Below are 18,310 nucleotides of genomic sequence, written 5' to 3' on the forward strand. Positions count from 1 at the left end.
CATCAGAGTGACTCTTTCCTCCCTTTCCAAATGGAAACACGAAGGCTTGCTGTGAAAGAAGAACAAAACCTGCTTGCAGAGCAGGCTGGAAATAAAAATCATAATTTATGTTGGAGCAAAATGATTTCCCTCCTCAAAGTCACTGAACTATAATCCACTCCCATCAGAACACTCAGAAACCAATTGAGGACACAGCTTCAGACACAGCTCCCAGCCTCTGAGGGGTGCCGGGGCATTGCAGGTCCCCAAGGAAGGGGTTTTCCCCTCCAAGCAGGGCTCACTGCCCATAGAGCGCACACAGTACCTTTCCAACAATTTCCAGCCACTGCATCTACCTCCCAGGCTCTGCTTTCAGTCATTTGCTCTGATGCTGCGGTTACTGGGGCACTTCTGGAGAAGCAAAAAATAGCCACACCTATCCACACAGTGCGAGGTAATGTAGGCGTACACACGTCTGTATGTGTGTTTGTGTATGTGCAGATGTGCTGCTTTTTAAGAGCAAAGCTGCATTTTGGTGCAGGTCTGGGCTGCTGGCCACAGCCCCACGCTTCTAAACCACAGCGGTTCACAAAGCCCACTCTGTCCCTTCTTTTTCCCTTTCTAAAGTTCTTTTATGAAGGCAAGATCTATGCTGGAGCAAGTCTCCCTTCTGCCTGGCCACTCAGAAGAGGTTTTTCTCCATAGAAAGAGGGGCCTTTCCCTAACCAGACTGATAAGTAACCTCCAAAAAATGACCCCTGGCTGAAGGCACTCAAGCAGGTGGGGCTGGTCCATGCGCAGAAATCTTCCATCCAACATTACCCACACATCCAACTCCTGCATCTGCAGGGTGGCAAAAACCAAGGCAAGATTTGCAGGGAGAGGCGATTTTCACCCAACGAGGGCCCAGGATGGTGGTACTCTGTGTTGGATTTGTGGCATCTGTAGGGTAGATTAATAGAATAATAGAATCATGAAGAAAGTAGAGAGGGGGAGAGGAGTGGGAGAGAGGAGTAGAGTGGAATCATAAGGAGTGTAGAATAGAAGATTAGAGTAGACTAGAAGACTAGACTAGGAGAACAGAGTAGAGTAGATTAGACTAGACTTGAGTGGAGTAGAAGATTAGAGTAGAGTAGACTAGAAGACTAGACTAGGAGAAGAGAGTAGAGTAGATTAGACTAGACTTGAGTAGAGTAGACTAGATGAGCCAGTTATTGAATGCTACGTTCAATGACCACTCAGCAGCAGGATGGAGTAGGGAGTGTCACGGAGGGTGTTGAGTGTTGTGGAAACTGAACTGGATGAAAATAAATGGCTTTGGCAACCTGAATGTTCCCTACTTGCTGCTTTGATGCCAGAGGAGGTGGTCTAAACAGTAATTTCACCCTCACACACCTACCGGACTCAAGAGGTGGAATGAGAAGCAGCTCGGAGGGCTTCAGAGCAAAGCAGCTCAGCTTGGATGGGATTTAAACACCAGTAAATAATAGTATTAATATAATAGTATTAACATAATAATAATACAGCTCTTGGACAGCACAGCAGCTCCTTCATGTACCGAAGGCGTTATCCCTCCGCAGCTGAACTCCAGGCTGAGGAATGTGACTGTCACCAAGAGGGGAAGGGAACGGGGACGCTGTCCCGATGGCTATCGGCCCGCCCTCATTAACGCGTTTGAGCGGCCGCCAGCCGCGAGCTGGGAAGTGAACTTTCCTCTGAACCCCATTCCTTGCACCAGAGGGAGCTTCTCACCCTGCCTCGCGCCCCACAGCACCGAGCCCCTTATCTCCCCCTCAGCCTTCCTGTTTATGTTTCCCATTAGATTACTGTAATTAATGCAATAGCGGCAGATAGCGTTTGGGAACGCGGTTAGCTACCACTCGGAGGAGGGCTTGGTGATGCTGGCAGGGATGAGCAGAGCAGTTCTGCAATGGGATCTGCAGACTCTTGTTCCCATACCCAGAGATGCTCCCCCAAGCTATGTAGGTGCAGCTCTGAGCCCTGAAGGTTGGATGACACCTGCAGGAATGCTCTGAATGCACTGTTCTCAGTGGGAAGAAAGCAAGTAAAGCCAAGTGCAACCAAGCACTAAATGCATGTGGAGGGATCTGGGTTAAATGCAAAACAGCCCCTTTTGCTGCACTGGAAAGTGTTGCAAAGGGACGCTCCTTCCAATGAATCCTTCAGTAGAGGCAGTTATACCCATACCACACCTTCATACAGCATAACACAGCAGATGCTTGCACCTTTGTGCTGCATTTCCACATAAAACATCCAAATTCTTCTCCCTTATCCCCTATACCATTTCTGTCCTATGGACAAAAGCGCAGGAACAGATGCTGGAGTGTGTGGGAGGGAGAAAAGCAGGAATACTGTGTACCCAAGCAGTTTTCATACGCCATTTTCTTCTATTTCCCCTCCCTATCTTTAACTTTAGCTCAAATGGGTCTCCCTAACAATTTTGAATAGAATTATTGCTATTTTTCTGTTGGGAAGAAGGTGGAAAACCCCCCCTGCATCCCTCATTTCCTCCCAGGAGAGGACCTCCTGCAGCCCACCATCACCCTGTGCTGCTGCTGCTGTTCCCCCAGATGCCAACGTGCAATCATCAGGGGGAAACCAGAGCCATAAACTCCAGCCCTGGCTGTTAATCAGGGTGATCCCCCCACAGATCGCTATCTGAATCAAAGCCCCCAGCTGATGTATGGGCTCTGCTGTGTGTCAGGGACCCTTTGGTGGAAACAGCCCCCTCGCTGTTATATGGCACCTGTGGGACTGTCACTATCGGCCCCGCAGACCTCTCCATCCCTGGGAGATTTAGTGGGGGTCACAGGAGTGTGACACGTAGGTAGCAGGGTAATAGGCGCTGTATAAGGGCAGGGGGAGATACGTATCTTCAAGGAGGGAGGAAATTCAGCAGGAGAGCAAAGCAAAACAAGGGCTAGGGGGGGGGAAGCAGGCTTTGAAGTGAAAGCCCTGGCTGGTGGCTGATCCTGTTAGCCCAGGAGAGGTGGGAAGGAAAGCAACCCTAGGATGTGTGGTGGGAAAGGCATGGGTGCAGTGGGTTTATTGCTGCTATGCTGCCCTGGTGCAAGGCTGGATGGAGTTCTGCTTGACATTGGGCCTGTAGCAAACAGGGCAGAAGCACAACAGAAACAGATCCACACAGTAAGGTGTGTGGAGAACACCTCGTGCCCTAAAATCCTGACACAAGCAATGCTGCCTTGTGGCTTTTATTGCCCCACGATATTGATTTTCACAGCAACCAGCCGAGTTAGCCGAGCACATTCTGCAACACTGCTGTTTGGCATCTGCAAGCTCCATTTCTACAATGCATTCAGCTCACTTATTTTGCCCTTTGGTGCAGTGCACCCTGCTCGTTCCCTACGTGAGGTCAGAACAGCCACTGCAGTCTGATGCCATTCATCAGCTCTCTTGCCTATGGGTCCTCTCTTGTTCCTTTGCTCCTCAGGGGCTCGATGCTGCTGCCATGCTTCTCAGATAGGCACAAACCCACCTCTCCAGGCACAGAATAGAGCATCCTCCTATGAAACCTCCAGCAGCCTTTGTTCCCCCTGACAGCAAAAAGCATGAACTGCAATCCCTGCTGCTGGGAAAAGAAATTTCCTTTCAGATGTGCTCGTGGGCATGGAGCACCCTTGGGTGGTGGTGCAGCTTTGTTCTGCCTGCAGTGGTTGCTAATGCAGCCTGGAGGAGCTAGAGCTGCAGGCAAGCCCGCAAGGATGCAGTGAAATCATACAGCTTGTTGGATGAAAGCATGCCCTTAGCAGCAAACAAATATTCAACTGCACAGCAAATCCTGCCCGGGGGACATAGGACGGGATGGAAAACACAGCAGCCACTTGATGCAGAGAGCTAGCTTACCATAAATTCATACTGCTCACTTACCTGTGTACTTGCAGACCTCTTGCAAGGACAAGAGCAGTCTGCATCACTGTCCTGGGCATTACCACTGCTCCCTGTGCAGCAGAGCACCGCAAGTAGCTGCTGCACCCTCAGCTCAGATGCTCTGATTAAACCAACAGCTGTGATGTGCACAGCACACAAGGAAGAGGAGATATCCAAGGAGGGCACAGCACACAAAATGCACGCAGAATGCTCAAGGTGCATGCACAGCACCTGAGATGCATGCAGTGTAACACCTGATGTCCCTGCACAGCACCAAGGTGCACGCACAGCACTACGTGCATAGCATGCACACCACCTGTTGCCCATGCACAGCACCTGAGCTGCATGCAGCTCAACGACTGATGTGCGTGCACAGCATTGCACCCGTACCATGCACAGCACCAAGGATGCAAGCACAGCACTGCATCCATAGCACACACAGCACCTGCAGCTCTTGCAGCACAGAGCTGAAGGCACAGCAACTGCCTGTGCGTTCTGCTCGCACTCGCTAGGGGGAGGCAGCCTCCAACAGAAGCCAGATGAGGATCTCTCAGAGCAGCTCGGAAGAAGCCCCACCTTCTCCATACAAACGCATTTCTCCCGTACCAGCCCCAGTCTGAGCCTCCCCAGCGCTAGGCTTGCTGCAGCTCTGTTTGGATTCCTGGGCTCGGTTGCTTTTTTGCCTCCCCAGATCCCTATCCCAGGTTAATCCTCTCCATCCCAGCATGCGCCAACAATGGGACCAGCCCAGAATGTTAACAGCTCTGCTGCACTGAATGACAAAGCCAGGCACCCTTTTAAGCCTGTCTCATCTCCGTATTGAAGTACTTCGAAAAACCCTTCTGAGGTGACACAACTTAAGGAGCCATTTCATGGTTATGAATAGGATGGATATGAGAGAGACGGCACAAAAGGACACGCTGATCTGCTCCAAAAGCAACTTCTTGGACTTCGTGCCCAAAGTCTATGGGGTTTTGTCTGCTTTGGTTAGAAGCTGTCTGAAATCATCTGAAATGAAAGCAGTTACTTGCAAAGATCAGCACTGGGAGGTGGTTGCCCTCCCCCTCAGCCTTAGGGAAAGAAAGCTTAATGAAGGATACAGTGAAATTTAAGGAAGTTTGAGAAGAGATTACATTTTGAAACCCCGCAGTGCCTTTGCTGGGCTAATTTAGTGGGGGAAAAAAAAGCTGAATTTCTGCTTTCTCTGGAGCTCTTGGGCTGACATTTGTGCTCAGTTGGACCCAGAACCCCCCCCGCCCCCCCGGCTCAGCTGCACACCCACTCGGTGCAGAAAGGGCTGAATGTGCACAGCCCTGACTTCCATTCACCTGCACCCGAAGCAGAGCTCTGGGCAGAAATCACAGCACAGCTCTCCTCCCCCTGCTGTGAACTCGGAGCACCAAAGCGCATCCCCTCCTGCGTGTTGAGCATCCCAAGCATCCCTCACTGCTAACCGCCAGCAGCAAGTGGGCAAATAGGATTTCATCCTGACAAGAAGCTCCCATAGAAGCAGGCTTTCTGGCTCCCCAGGCATTTTAATGCCATATTCACCTGATTCAGTGTGTCTAAACATCCATCTGTTACCAGCACAGCTTCATACAAACAGCTCGGGAAATTCAAAGGGGATTCAGGCTTCAGGCCTCCCTGCTGTGAAGGGATTTTTCTCTGCAAATGAGGGTTCGGCTCAGTTTGGGGTCTCAAAGCAGAAGGTTTGCTCCAAGAGAATCTCAAGCAGGCGGCCCCAAGCAGGTTTGCTCCCTGGCTGCATGCAGCCCCTCATCCTCCCACCCCAAAATGCACAGGTGAGGACCTGGAGAGGGATTCTGGAGCAAAACTCATCAGAGAAAGGGAAATTGGCTTCTGTCAGGATGCAGTTTCTGGTAAGTTGTAGCCATTGCTGCCACAGAGCCCTTCTGCAGAACACCCCCACCATCTCTGCACCCACTGCTGCACCTTTGCTTTGGCACACAGTGGGGTAAGAACGTTTGCTGAGGTCGATCTGTGGCTGCATGCATGCAGCAGTGCAGTTTGGTCCCATTTCACCCAGCCATGCCAGCAGAGCTTTGCCTGCTGCCCCCACACCTCATCCACCCTAGGGATGGATGCAGCACTGGGATCTACCTGCTTTGCTGTGCACTCCACACACACACACACCTTATCCCAGCTTCCCACCTTCCACGCTGCAGCCCTTAGAGCAGTCCCAGACTATCACAGAGCAAAAACCCCAATTCTACCCCCCCAAACCCCAGCCTAAAGGAGCTGGAGCAGAGTTTCATTGAATGCAATGAGCTGTGTTTGTCTTCTGGTTCAACGCTGCCTCTCTCAGAAAGAGGAAATGGTTTGGAGACAGCTTTCTTCCCCCCTCTCTATTTTTTTCCCCTCCCAGATGAGCAAAGTGTAAACTAAATGCTGACACGGAGGGAAGAAGCTTTGCAGCAAGAGAAAGTTCAGCCGTGGCTGAGCAGTTCCCACGAATGCTGTCCTGCAAGGAGGAATTGGGCCATGCTCCGGCTCTGGGCAGCCTGGCCTGGTGGTTGGCAACCCTGCACATAGCAGAGGGGTTGAAACTAGGTGATCACTGAGGTCCTTTTCAACCCAGGCCGTTCTATGATTCCATGCTGCAGAGCCATTTGCAAAAAGCAAAAGCAATTGCAGAGCCAGAATGGAACAACCAGCAGCGTTCCCCTTACAATAGCACCAGGTGATCCCGCGAGCAGCAGGCTGAGGCTTTGTAGGATGCACCCTGTGCCTCAAGAACACAGCTAAGAGAGGGATTTCTCCTGCACTGGGGCTTGCTCAGAGCCACACCAAGACTGGCACCAGGGTTTGCCCTCAGGGTGAGGGCAGAACACCAAGCACTGAGAAACAAACCCATGTGGAACACCGGGGCCTCCCCAAATATCATGCAAGAAATAATACTCCACCTGAAGAGATCATCTTATCATCTTCCCACAGCTTTAGAACCAAGCCCTTACTGCTCACTAGGAAGCTTTACAGAAAGCCTGCTGGCAGGCTTAGAGGGCTTTCAAGGGATGCTTCACAAGAAATACCCACAGGACAACGCTGCCCTGATAGCTCCAGCAGCAGGAAAAAGGAACAACCAAGCAGCCCATCCCTTTACCAAACACAGCCCCAGGACACACCACCTACAAAGCACACAAGCACTGAGGCAGCAGCCAATGCTGCAACAAAAGCACCCTGCTCCTAATTAGCTTCATTAGCAGCAGCTGAGTTGAAAGGAGACCACCACCAGCTGATGGGGAGGTGTTTATGTGAAGGTGAGACTCACTTAATTAGTGGAAATAAGGGCGAGGAACTTGCTGTAGGGGTAAAAATAGTTTTGTTGTAGGCAGTAGGAGCAATTCTTCAACAGTGATGTCAATACGAAAATACAGCTGTAGCTCTGAGCCCTGCACCCAGATTGCAGATGGAGAGCAAAAGCAGCAGACCTATGCCTGCAGCAGTGATGCTGTATTTTTGGGTGCTCGCAGGGCTGGAGGTGGCACTGAGCACAGCCACTGGGTGGCAATCGCCATCCAACAGTGACACCCCTGGGACTGCCACATCTCCTCCCTTCGCCCCACATGCAAATATGGGAACATCTTGTAGCCAGGCACCTCATACAGATAGAGCCTGGCTATGCAAATAAGGAACGGGGCCCAGCTGAGCTGTCATCTGCTTACAGCTCTTGGGTTTTAATTATTATTGTTATTATGTTATTTCTTTTCCCAATGCTCATTTGCTGGTTGCGCTTCTCCCTGCTGCCTGCTGGGCTCTATTGCTTGTGCCTGGGGCAACATCCCCACCCCGGCAGGGAAAAACAGCCCTTTGAGATGGGGTGCCACCCTTTGTGAGGTCCGTGTTACCCCTGAAAGCTCCTGCTTTGCTCCTACATTTGCACCCTGTGCAGGATCAGGGCAAGCAGCATCCTGGGGACCCCCAGGCAGGAGCAACGGGAGCTCCAAATGCAGCCCCTCACCTCTGCGTTCACAGCAGGGACATCATTACAGCTGTACCCATGGGGTATTATGAGGACAAGCCTACGTTCACAATGCCCAGGGGACGTAGGCTGTGCTTCCAGCAGCTGGTGCCATGCACACTGTAGAGCAGCACAGCTCAGACCCAAGGACTCGATGACTCAGGTCTGCGTAGCAAAACCAGCAGCAAACCACCGCAATAAACCTTTGGTTGTGTTGGCCCTACCCGTGCTCCTGCTGCAGCTTTCAGAGCTGCTTCGTCACCAGCATAGCCCTGAGCCACACAGATAACAACTCTCTGAGTGCCACCTTCATCCTTATCTTGCAAAAAAGGCTCCTTCCAGGCTTTGGCTCTCCAAAACCCGAAACCAAAGCATTGCAGGTAACCCACAATGGTGGAGGATGACACCAGGAACAAGCTCTCTGCCCCAGAATGAGCACAGCCACTTCTTCCTCCTCTCCCAAACCGCTGCCCAACAGGAGGGAGGTGATGGGGTGCACTGCTCCGATGCCAGTGAGTAAGATGCTTTGGTTCCCCTCTGGTTTTGTGGGGACAAGCAGTGATGCTGCGATAGGTCTCAGTGCTCGCCGCTGCGGTAGCACCAGCAAGAGGGATTGCAGCAGGTGGTGAAGTGATGCAAGGCACTGCTGCCATGGGAGAGCAATGGTACCCATGGGTGAGGGCAGAGCAAGTGGCCTGATGGAAAGGTGGGTGATGGTGAAACGTCTCTGGAGCTTATCTGCAAAGTGCTGCCCCACAAAGAGGGAGAACGCTGACGTGGAGGAGCAATAGGGAAGAAGATTTGCACTGGGTACCAAGGAGGCTTCCATGAGCACTGGAACAACCAGCGCTGGGAACGTTTCCCTTGCAAAAAGGATTCCTGCAAGCAGGAGGTCTAGAAGAGTTTTTGTAGGATAAACCCTATGCCTTGGGATGACTGCTAATAGAAGAATTTCTTCTCAACCAGGGCTTGCTCAGAGCCTGGTAGGACTGGCACCGGAGCTGCCCCAAATGGAGGGCAAACAGGAAGAAATTGGTGACAACTGGGAACAGCTTATGGCTCCAGGGCCAGCGTTACCCACACCACCACCCCGTTCTGACTGGGTGAAGGCAATGAGAGAAGAATTTCTCTGGGTGCGGCCTTCCCAGAAGGGTGAAGCTGATCACAAACATCCTGATTCAGCCTCAAGATTTCTCAGGGTAATCATTAAACAGGAAAATGCCTTTATGGCTTAAAAGAACTTTGCTCGCTGCCAGCATCTGCTCCCAACTCAAGGCTGACAATGTTTCCAGGAAACCCTCTCAGCTTCTTTATCATTTTTTATTAAAGGTTGTAAGTCAGTGCTGGTGGCAGGTTCAGGCAAATGACTCACAAGAGTAAAGTCCTATTTTAGCCACAGAAGTGATCTAACGAGGGCAGTCACAAGGCAGCTGGGTGGGAGGGATGTCCAAGCACAAAGGCGCTTTGTTCTGACGGGTTTTGGTTGTGGAAATGGGATGGACAACCACAAGAAGGAGGATCTCGGGTTCTCCCAACAGAAGGGCTGCCAGGTTGGCTGGAGGCAGTTGTGGTTCCTGGCCAACGTGGCCACCAGGTCGCTCCCATTCATCTCCAAGATAGCATCAACCGGTGGCGGCCACAGAGATGTTGGATGGGAAACAGAGCTGCCGTGCACACCCAGAAGCGAGGGCTCGGTTTCATGCAGGTGGAACCAAGAGCAATAGGAGGCACAGACACAAAAAGTCCTGCCTTGGTTTCAATGGTGAACCACACGGTTTGGTCGCATTGTTTTCGTTCTCGGCTCGGGGTGGGGGGAGAGGAAAATGACTCCGACCTGGTTATTTCCCCCGAAACCATCACGGGTAGGTGCTCAGCCAATCGGGGCATGGCGTGTCGCCCAACATTCCATTCTTCCCTTTTATGGTCAAAATCTGGCCTCTCCAAAAAAGAATCAGAGGCGAGAAAGGACCGCACGGAGATGCGGTGGGTGCAGTCTGGGGCAGGCTGTCCCATGACCTGCTCCGCTGGCACACCGCAGGGCCAGGAAAGGGGAAAAGGCTCATCAGGCAGGAGGTGACGTCTCTCGTGGGCACAGTTTTGGCTCAAAAATGGAGTCCCAGAAGGCCTTGAGATACAGCGTGTGACGGCGGAGGGGCTGTTGGGCAAGTTGAGTACCTATGGTGATGATAAGCAATGAATTGGGGTTCAAGAAAGCACTGGAACGGGTGATGGGGATGGTTGTGGGAACAATTCCAAGGCTGAATGTGGCTCACACCCCCCACTGTATTTGTGGACACAGGTTGATCGCAGCTCTGAGGGGCAGGATCACCTGCAAATTCACATTGTGGGCTGATATTGGGGTCTGAGCAGCCAGATCGAGCTGTAGATGTCCGTGTTCAATGCAGAAGAGTTGGACTAGATGACCTTTATAGGTCCCTTCCAACTTGAACTATTCTGATTCTGTGACGTAGAGCATCACTAGGTGCCAACCCAAACCCTTCCAGAACCTTCAGATGGTTTCTCTGGGCACAACCACACAGCCCATGCCAATCTTTGCTCAGCAGTGAGAGAAGTGCCCTCAAGAAGGGGTAGATGAGACAGATAACTAACGAGCCATGAAGGAAACCACTTTCCCACTCTGACCCTGAGCATCCTTCCTGGCTTTTGTTCTGACCTGTGGCAGGATCTGCAATTACCTCTCCTTGAGATGAACTCAAGGAAGCTTTAATCCCTGATCACTGCAGCCCCATCAGAGCCCCAACCCCTGCAGCTATCCCCAGCCAGCGCATACATCTCGATGCACCCATCAGTACTTATCACGCACCTTCGTGAATAGCAGAAAAATTCACAGATGTGTTCTCTCATTGTATTTTGAACTCCAGTCTTGGACAGAACGTGGAACGAATTACTGGAGGAGGAAAAAAGGGTTGCTTGGAGCAATCTGCCACAGGGAAAAGCTGGGCTCCCATCTCACCCCATCCCAAATCTTAGCCCAAGGCAGCCCCATAAAATGAATAAGCTCCCCAGGAACTTGTCTATTCCCAGCACACCGATGTATTTCCTCATACTGATTGTGTTTAAGATGCCTTCCCTGACATAACCACATTGGAGTGTTTGTTTAGCTAGAAGGCAGAGCCCTCGCCAAGTGAGAAAATAGAGGTGCCGCTGCTGAAAGAGGGTTGAATCATGTCACGTTGGGCCCTGGTTGGGTCTTCATCACACAAACCTTATTGGAACTGAGATAGGGGATTCGGTATTGCTGAGCAGAGGAGCGGTCCCTGGGTTTCCCTTTGCCCATCACCCCTCGTAGGGCGATGCAGTCACCAGAATAACAGATTTCATTTCTCTCGCGTCCTTTTCTGACGGCCCCCTGGTGTAAAATTAGCAGCAGGGAAGTTTCAGAAATGAATTCTCAAATGCACTTCAAGTCGCAAGAAGAAAAACATCGGTACCAATGGGGAAAATCTCCCAGGCTGAAACTCAACAAATGAACAGAAAAATGCTCTGCTGAGACAGAGAGACAGAGGTGGTGTGGGGAAGCATGGGGGACATCCAATATTCTTGACCCAGCATTCCATGCTTACCTGTGAGAGAGACCAAAGCAAAGCACTTGTGCCACTTCGACTTCCAAAGAGCTGCTGATCCAATCACCGATGGGAAGGAATAAAGCACAGGTATTAAGGAATTGGCAGGAGGTGGATTAAGAGCTGTTTCCATGGCTTGCACTGCGAGCACAAGGAGCAATTAAAGGAGAGGAATCAATGGGAAGGCAATCCCACTGGGCAGCACTTCACATGGCACACTCAGTGCCACACGGCCCCCCAGTTGGGGCTACCAGCCCATGTGCACAATAGGAATATGTTGTGATGACCCATTAATGGCAACAGAAGGCTGAAATAGAACCTTTCCCAGTGGGTACTTAAATCAGCCCCATAGCACATCCAGAAGGATGACCTTATCTCAATAGATTCCTGGAAATCCACTGCGGAGGCAACTCGTCAATGTTTAACTGCAGGTTGGTTGTGCTGCTCCCAGTGTACAGGGGAGGATGTGTTCCCACCTGGTAATTAAGCAGGGTTAATTAAGAGCAGCACATCTAGCTGCTGGGGGCTTAGGGTTGCTCCTTGCCCCGGGTGGGTATGACCCCATGCAATCAGCCGTACTCAAGAGGCAAAGCAATAGCAGCTCACCGCAGGTGCTTTCTCACCACTTTATCAAGAGCTGCTGGCTATTTGCTTACTTTTCCCCCATAAATCTCCAGCTCCCAGAATCCTGTCATTACATCAGCGCTGTTCTTCCTTTTTCTGCAAAACAAGAACTGCACGGACTCTCGAGTGGAGAGGCAAAGCCGAGGAGGCGATGGGTGTTCGTGCAAAGGCTGTGCGTTTCAGCATGAGTTCCATGCGTCCTCCGTGGCATTCTGGGATATGATGATTTAGGAAAGTTACTGACCTTGGGCCGAAGCAGGATGACGTGGTGGCCAGAGAGACAGAGCAATTAGGGGGATGAATCCTGCTTTTTTTTCATCCTGCCAAGATTCTTAAACTGCTTGACCTCTGGAAAGCCAGAGCCTGAAAATGAAAATAAAAGGAAAGACAAAGGTCATTTGTTAGAGGGAAAAAAAACGTGCTGGGCTTTCACAACCCCCCTCCCAGTAGCTGTATGAATGTCTTCTTGTGCTTCTGGGCAAATCCCACATCCTCAGGAGACCTCCAGCAGCTGGGATGGGGCCAGACCCGTGCATGGGGAGCAGGAGGGCCGTGCAGCAGCACGGGGGGGGCACAGAGGGGTATTCGCATACTTGCACTGCCTGGAGATGAGGTTACCTTCCCAGTCCACTGCTCTGTGCAAGCTCTCCAGGTGAACAAGCATTGCTATGGGGAAACGGGCATGGCAGAGGGCTTTCACTTTCCTTTTCAGCCTTGGGATATCTCCCAGTGTCAGGAGGTGACACGTGAAGGAGAGCAGCCTGAACACCGAGGACCTTCCACTTCAGAGCTGCATAGCAGATGTCCACCTCCGAGCAGTACTTTCAGGTCAGAGGCAGCACCTCTGCCTGCTTCTCTACCACTGCTATTGGTTATAAGTCAGAATTCCTGGAATGTCTGCTCCCGGTTCCTTCCCATGTCCTCCCCCCCCAAAGGGGTTTGAGCAGGAGTGCTCAGAATTTAGCACCAATTTTCTTCCCTCGCTATTCCATTCTCTCCAATCAGCAAAACATTTTACTCCCCGGAGTGAAGTCAAGCTAAAATCCTTCAATTGCAGGCTGCTGCATGGTCCCTCTCGGAACTGCTGCCCTGGAGGCACAGTGGCCAAGGGTACAGCTCTGTGCTTGGGGAAGGATGCCCCAAGCTGAGGATGAGCTCTGAGCACCACATCCCTGCTGCCAATGGAGCCAACAATCTTCATGCCAAGCAGCAGAGCAACAGCACTTCTCCATTTCCAAAGCACAGTGCTGTGGTCCTTTCAGGCTGTCACTTTGCTGCTGTACTACCTGGAGTTGGGGGCGGGGGGGACTTCTTTACAGAAGAGGAGCACGCACAGCAGGAGCAACCTGCTGCGAGCAATTGCCCAGCCAGCAAGGTGCTGACAATCTGCTTGAGTTGTCAGCAGATTGAATGAAGTGGCTCTACTCCCGCTTTGAGCTGCATGAGTCTCTCTTACAGGAAGCAGATTTCCTTGCAATTTCCTTGCAGTTTCCTTCTCTGCCGCTTCCTAATGGGATTTGGGGGGCTGTTTGCTCGCTCTCCCTTTCCACGCGAGCATCTCCCCGCACGCAGCCCGTGCAGGGCAGAGCCGTTTGCTCTCTTGCAAAGGCACAAATCGGTGCGGTTGTGTTTCCTTTTCTGGCAGGGAAAGCGAGCAGCGAGCTGATGCCAAGTGCACAGCCACTGTATTGCACAACGCCAGGACAACGCCAGCTCCAACCGTCAGGGGCTGCGCGGCGACAGCGGCGGCAGCGGAGGGTGTGCAGTTGGTGCCTTTTGCGGCCCCCGGGGTCTTTTTATACTTTTAGAGAAGTTGGGCTCATCCTAAGTTCCTCTCCCACAGATTGTTCCTGTTGTTGTCGCTGCTCCGACCCCGCAGATCATGTGGCTTGGCATGACCGGGCGCCTCGCTTCTAGGCCTGGGCTGTGGGGATGATGGGGACAGCGGGGACAGCAGAGACAGCAATCCCCTATGCACCTACAGCCTTCCACCTCTCTGCCATCATCTTCTCAGTTCATCCCCTTAGGGAGCTCCTTTGACTTCTGACATGCAGAGTGCTCTCTGTTCCCCTGCGGCGATGCCATGCACAGTTGCAGCCCCAACATGTGCAGCCATCTCCTTTCCCGAGCAAGCATAGATGGATGGCATGGTAGGGTTGCTGCAGGGTGTCCTGTAGCTTTCTCCTGCCTGACCCAAAGGTGTTTACCTATCTGAGCTCAACCTGCCTGCCCTTTGGGTCATTTGTGCATGGGGTCAGGTTTGCTCCAGGGGACCACCTCATTATCCCAAGTGCACTGGGAGGATGCGGCCCCATAAGGAGCGCTCAGAAATGGGGCAAGGTGCCCTCGGTTAAGACAACCTCATGCTGTGCCTGGGGCAGAAAGAAGGATGGAGCCATGTGCAGGGACCCACAGTGCCATCCGCCAGGGCAGGGCAGGCATCCTCTCCACTTTCCCCCATGTTTTCCACCAGTCCCACCCGGTGCACTCGTCTATTTTTTGCAGCAGTCTTCGTTGCCTCCAATGGTGGCAGAGCAGCAATGAGTTTGAGGAAGTGGTTTGCACAGCCCTCAGGCTTCCTCTGAAGCGCAGAGCACCCCAAGGCCAGGCTCTTCACGTCGAGCCCAGGTGTGCAGGGCTCTGCCTCCAGTGGGATAATGGAGATGGGTCTCCATCCTCCCTGTTTTCATAGAGTCATAGAGTGGTTGAAGTTGGAAAAAGCCACTGAGATCACCTTGTCCAACCGTCAACCCATCATCTTCCACCTTATGAGGATGCTGCCTCCGTGGGAAGCACAGCAGTGGCTTCTCCATCCATCTTCACATTCCTGGGTTGCTTATGGGAGAGCAAACCACTGCCTCACTGAGCTCTGTTGGCTGCAATTGGTGCCCACACACGGAGCAGGCAGACAGCTCCACGCCAAATGCTGCCTGTGCAATGCTCCATCACCCAGCACCCAGCAGGGACATGGAAAATTCCACCTGCAGCTCAGCTCTCTTTCCCCCAACCTTGCAGCATGTGGCTCTCAGTCATTCAGCCCTGTGATCGGAGCAGAGCTCGGCCAGCCTCTGATTTCAGTCAGTCAGCTCAAACTAATGCTGCAAAGCCTTTTAGTGGCTGTGGATCGTACACATGAATATTTCCATTGCTGCTCTCCAGGCCACAGCTGTTAATTCTAGCGAGGTACTTTCCCCAGTGATCCTCGTGTACCTCTTCCAGCAGGATTTGTCCCTCCTAATTTCAGGGATGGCCTTGCCTTGCTTGAAAGTTGCATTTTACTTTTGCAAGCAATGTTGTAATACTTTGCACAAGTAGAAAAACTTCATTTATTTCTTCAGTAGCAACTGCTAAAACTCACTGGCCACAAAGCAATCCATGCACTGAATAAGCTTCTTGTATTTAAACTGCACGAGGCTGCAGCTCTGTGCCTGAGCTTCATCTCATCTCAGGGGGCATTTGGTGCCAGCAGAGGCTGATGCATACAGCCTATGAGAGCACGGATGATTTAGCAAGCACATCATCGCCTGGAGGGGTTCTTGTTGCATAATGGATGCCATTCTACTGCAGCAGTGTCAGTCCCGCAGCATGCACCCAGACCACAGTGGTTTGCACAGTGCCAAATTCACATCTCTGAGCAACCCGTGCAAAGCTCCATCTCCAGCTCCTATGGACCTGACAGAGCCAACGCTGCGTGAAAGCACTCAGCAGAACCAGCCCAGCTCTGCAGCTCTTGGTGCTGAGTAACCCAGCCCTTGTGTGGGTCCTGGCCAGGAAATGGCTCGGAAAATGAAAATCAAGTCACCCTCCCCAGCAAAACTACAGCAGCAGGGCTGATAATTTTGGGTGAGAGCTGCAGCGGAGCAGAACGGCTCGGGCTGTCCCCCGCCCTCGAGCAGCTCACGCTCTCACCCCGCACTGCTTCCTGCCTTCCCCCAACCCCTTCTGGGATGGGTTTTGCATGTTTTTCCCCAACGGGGTAGGATGAGAGAGGCCAATGTTGCCCCCAGCATCACCCCAAGTATTGCCCCCAGCGCTGTCCCCAACACCAAGCCCATCAGTGAAAGGGGCTGCAAGATGCACCTTTATTTCCCAGCAATCCCCTCTTATCTCGATACAGAGCTTTGTTTCCCCTATGGATGCAGCTCGTTGCGTGCAAGGAGCCATTAAAACCCTTTCTCAGGAAAGTGGCTCTGAGGGGGATTTTGCAGAGCCAAGCAGCTCTGCTCTGCAGAAGGGTGAAATGGGGAAACCCTCCTGCTGCGCTTGGCTGGAAGCTTTTTCGTTTCTGCACTACCTTGTGGCTTTCTGGGAACTCATGGGAGCCCTCCAGCGCAGCGCGTTTTCATTAAGGAACAAGAATCCTGTTTTCTTCCAATCTCCCTCATCACCAAACCCAATGGGGGCAAAGGAACGTATCACCCAGCAGGTGCCAAAAGCCATTTCGCTAAATGCGTCGTCTCCTTCTGTGCCACGCAATGGCTGCAAATAGTGGGGACTGTCCCTGTGCCCTTTTGGAAGGGACCAAACCCGCTCCTGCTCGGCTCCATCAATCCCAGCACGGACCTGTTGTGTCACAAGGGGCCCCCAACCCCTCTCTCAGTCCCTGCAACGCACTCTGTCGCATTTCATAATTGCCTTTTTGCAGAGGTTCTTATTGAGTAATGCCTATTTTGATGAAAAATTACACCACAAACAGCCAACGGGGAAGGAAATAAATAATTGCTAATAAATGTCAAAGCAGATTAGCAAATGACAAAGGCCAAGAAAGAACCTTTTTCTTTTTTTTTTCTTTTTCTTTTTTTTTTTTCCTTTTTGTCTTGGAAAATAACTGTGGGTTTACTGCAGAGATTGTATGTAATGGAATCGATCCCAATACCTTGCAGGGGAGGTAGTGCTCGGTCGTTTCCTCAGCTGGCTTAGTGCTGTCTGCCTCCTCCGTGGGCTGCAGCAAGCCTGGAAAATGGTCTTCTCTTCTGTGAAGTGAGAAAAAGCAGACGGAACGTGGTGGGTTTCTTCTGAGCACACGGGGGGTCGTGGGGTAAATGGTTCTACCTGCTCCCGTGTTGGAAAATTTGGGGTTATGGCATCCCCAAGCTCTTGTATCAGTGATGTTTGGTATAAAAGAAGCCTCTAGGCAAAGAAAAGCTGGGGAGATCAGAACTGCAAATCTTAAATAAAGATCAAAACAAGCAAGAATGGTGATAATCGTCATGAATATGGCAGTGCTGTTACTTTGCTGGCCGCTGGTGTTTGGGATTTTCAGCCCTGCATGGGGTTTCTCTGCATTTCCACGTTTCAGACATGCCGTCCACCCACAGCTCATCCCTTTCTGGAAGGAAAAGCACAGATCCATTTGGCCAGTGCACCCCTTCAGCGACGCCTTTGATTTAAGGACCCATTAAGATCAGTGTGAAGCTGCGCTTCCCAGAAGGACTGCGGTGGATTCACAGCTGAGAGCCATAAAAGTAAATGATGGAGCAGCAGACGGGGGAGGAAGGGACACGGCCACCCCTAAATCTGCTCCTGGAGCTGCCCGCACTGCGTCCCGTGCATTGCTCTGCTTCCCATGGTGACCTCAAGTCTCAGAGTTCAGAAATTTGCCCGACACGAGCTGCTTCAGCACAAATCCCTGGCACTTTTTCCTTTTCATTGTCCCCTCTTTACTCAGCAGAAAGCCATATTTCCTTGCCCTCGCCTTGAAGAAATAAAAACCTCAAGAGCATAGAGGATGCAGAAATAAATAGCGAGCCCTTCGCTTATTCCTCGTGGCTCCCCTAACTACTGCCAGCTCAACTTGTGGTTGAGATTACAGCCATAAATCACAAGCTGCGCTGTGAAATAACAGCTCTGATTTCACCCAGTGAGAGGAAGGAGAAGCTGCAGGGCTTGTGCAAGGCAGGGGCACAGCGACCCATGGGATCAGCCCAGGCTCAGAGGGGACCCAACCATGACCTTCAAGCATGGCACCACCAAATGGCTGAACTTACATGTGACTGCCAACCGGAGCACCCTCTGGGCAGGGTGGTTGGCAGGGGTGTTGTCAGCTGCATGGGATTATAGGGAGTTTCATCCCCCCAAAGAGTAATTTGTTGAGTATGGCACAGATTTAACAACTCTGGTTCTCAATAAGGCAGCCCCTTGGCCTGACCGTGAGTCCCAGATAGCAAACATCAGTGGTGCACAGAGGTAGAAATGATTGTAGAATCATAGAACTGTAGAATATCTTGAGGGTTCC

At 51.7% G+C, this 18,310-nt stretch overlaps 1 long non-coding RNA gene across 2 annotated transcripts; it reads right to left on the minus strand.

Annotated features, from left to right (window-relative positions):
* Nucleotides 1-8,449: 8,449 nt before the first annotated feature.
* LOC107054325 lies at nucleotides 8,450-17,953 on the minus strand. Of its 2 annotated transcripts, none has more exons than XR_006931204.1 (6): nucleotides 16,952-17,953; nucleotides 11,822-12,438; nucleotides 11,452-11,592; nucleotides 11,094-11,237; nucleotides 10,692-10,775; nucleotides 8,450-10,042 (listed from the first exon to the last, which is right to left on the minus strand). It is a non-coding gene; the product is annotated as an uncharacterized LOC107054325 (long non-coding RNA). The 2 variants fall into 2 exon arrangements; XR_006931203.1 differs by lacking the exon at nucleotides 16,952-17,953 and adding an exon at nucleotides 12,694-12,957 and having other exon boundaries at nucleotides 8,451-10,042.
* Nucleotides 17,954-18,310: the final 357 nt, after the last annotated feature.

This window comes from Gallus gallus, chromosome 11 (genome assembly GCF_016699485.2).
Source record: "Gallus gallus isolate bGalGal1 chromosome 11, bGalGal1.mat.broiler.GRCg7b, whole genome shotgun sequence".
In the NCBI taxonomy this organism is placed as follows: domain Eukaryota; kingdom Metazoa; phylum Chordata; class Aves; order Galliformes; family Phasianidae; genus Gallus; species Gallus gallus.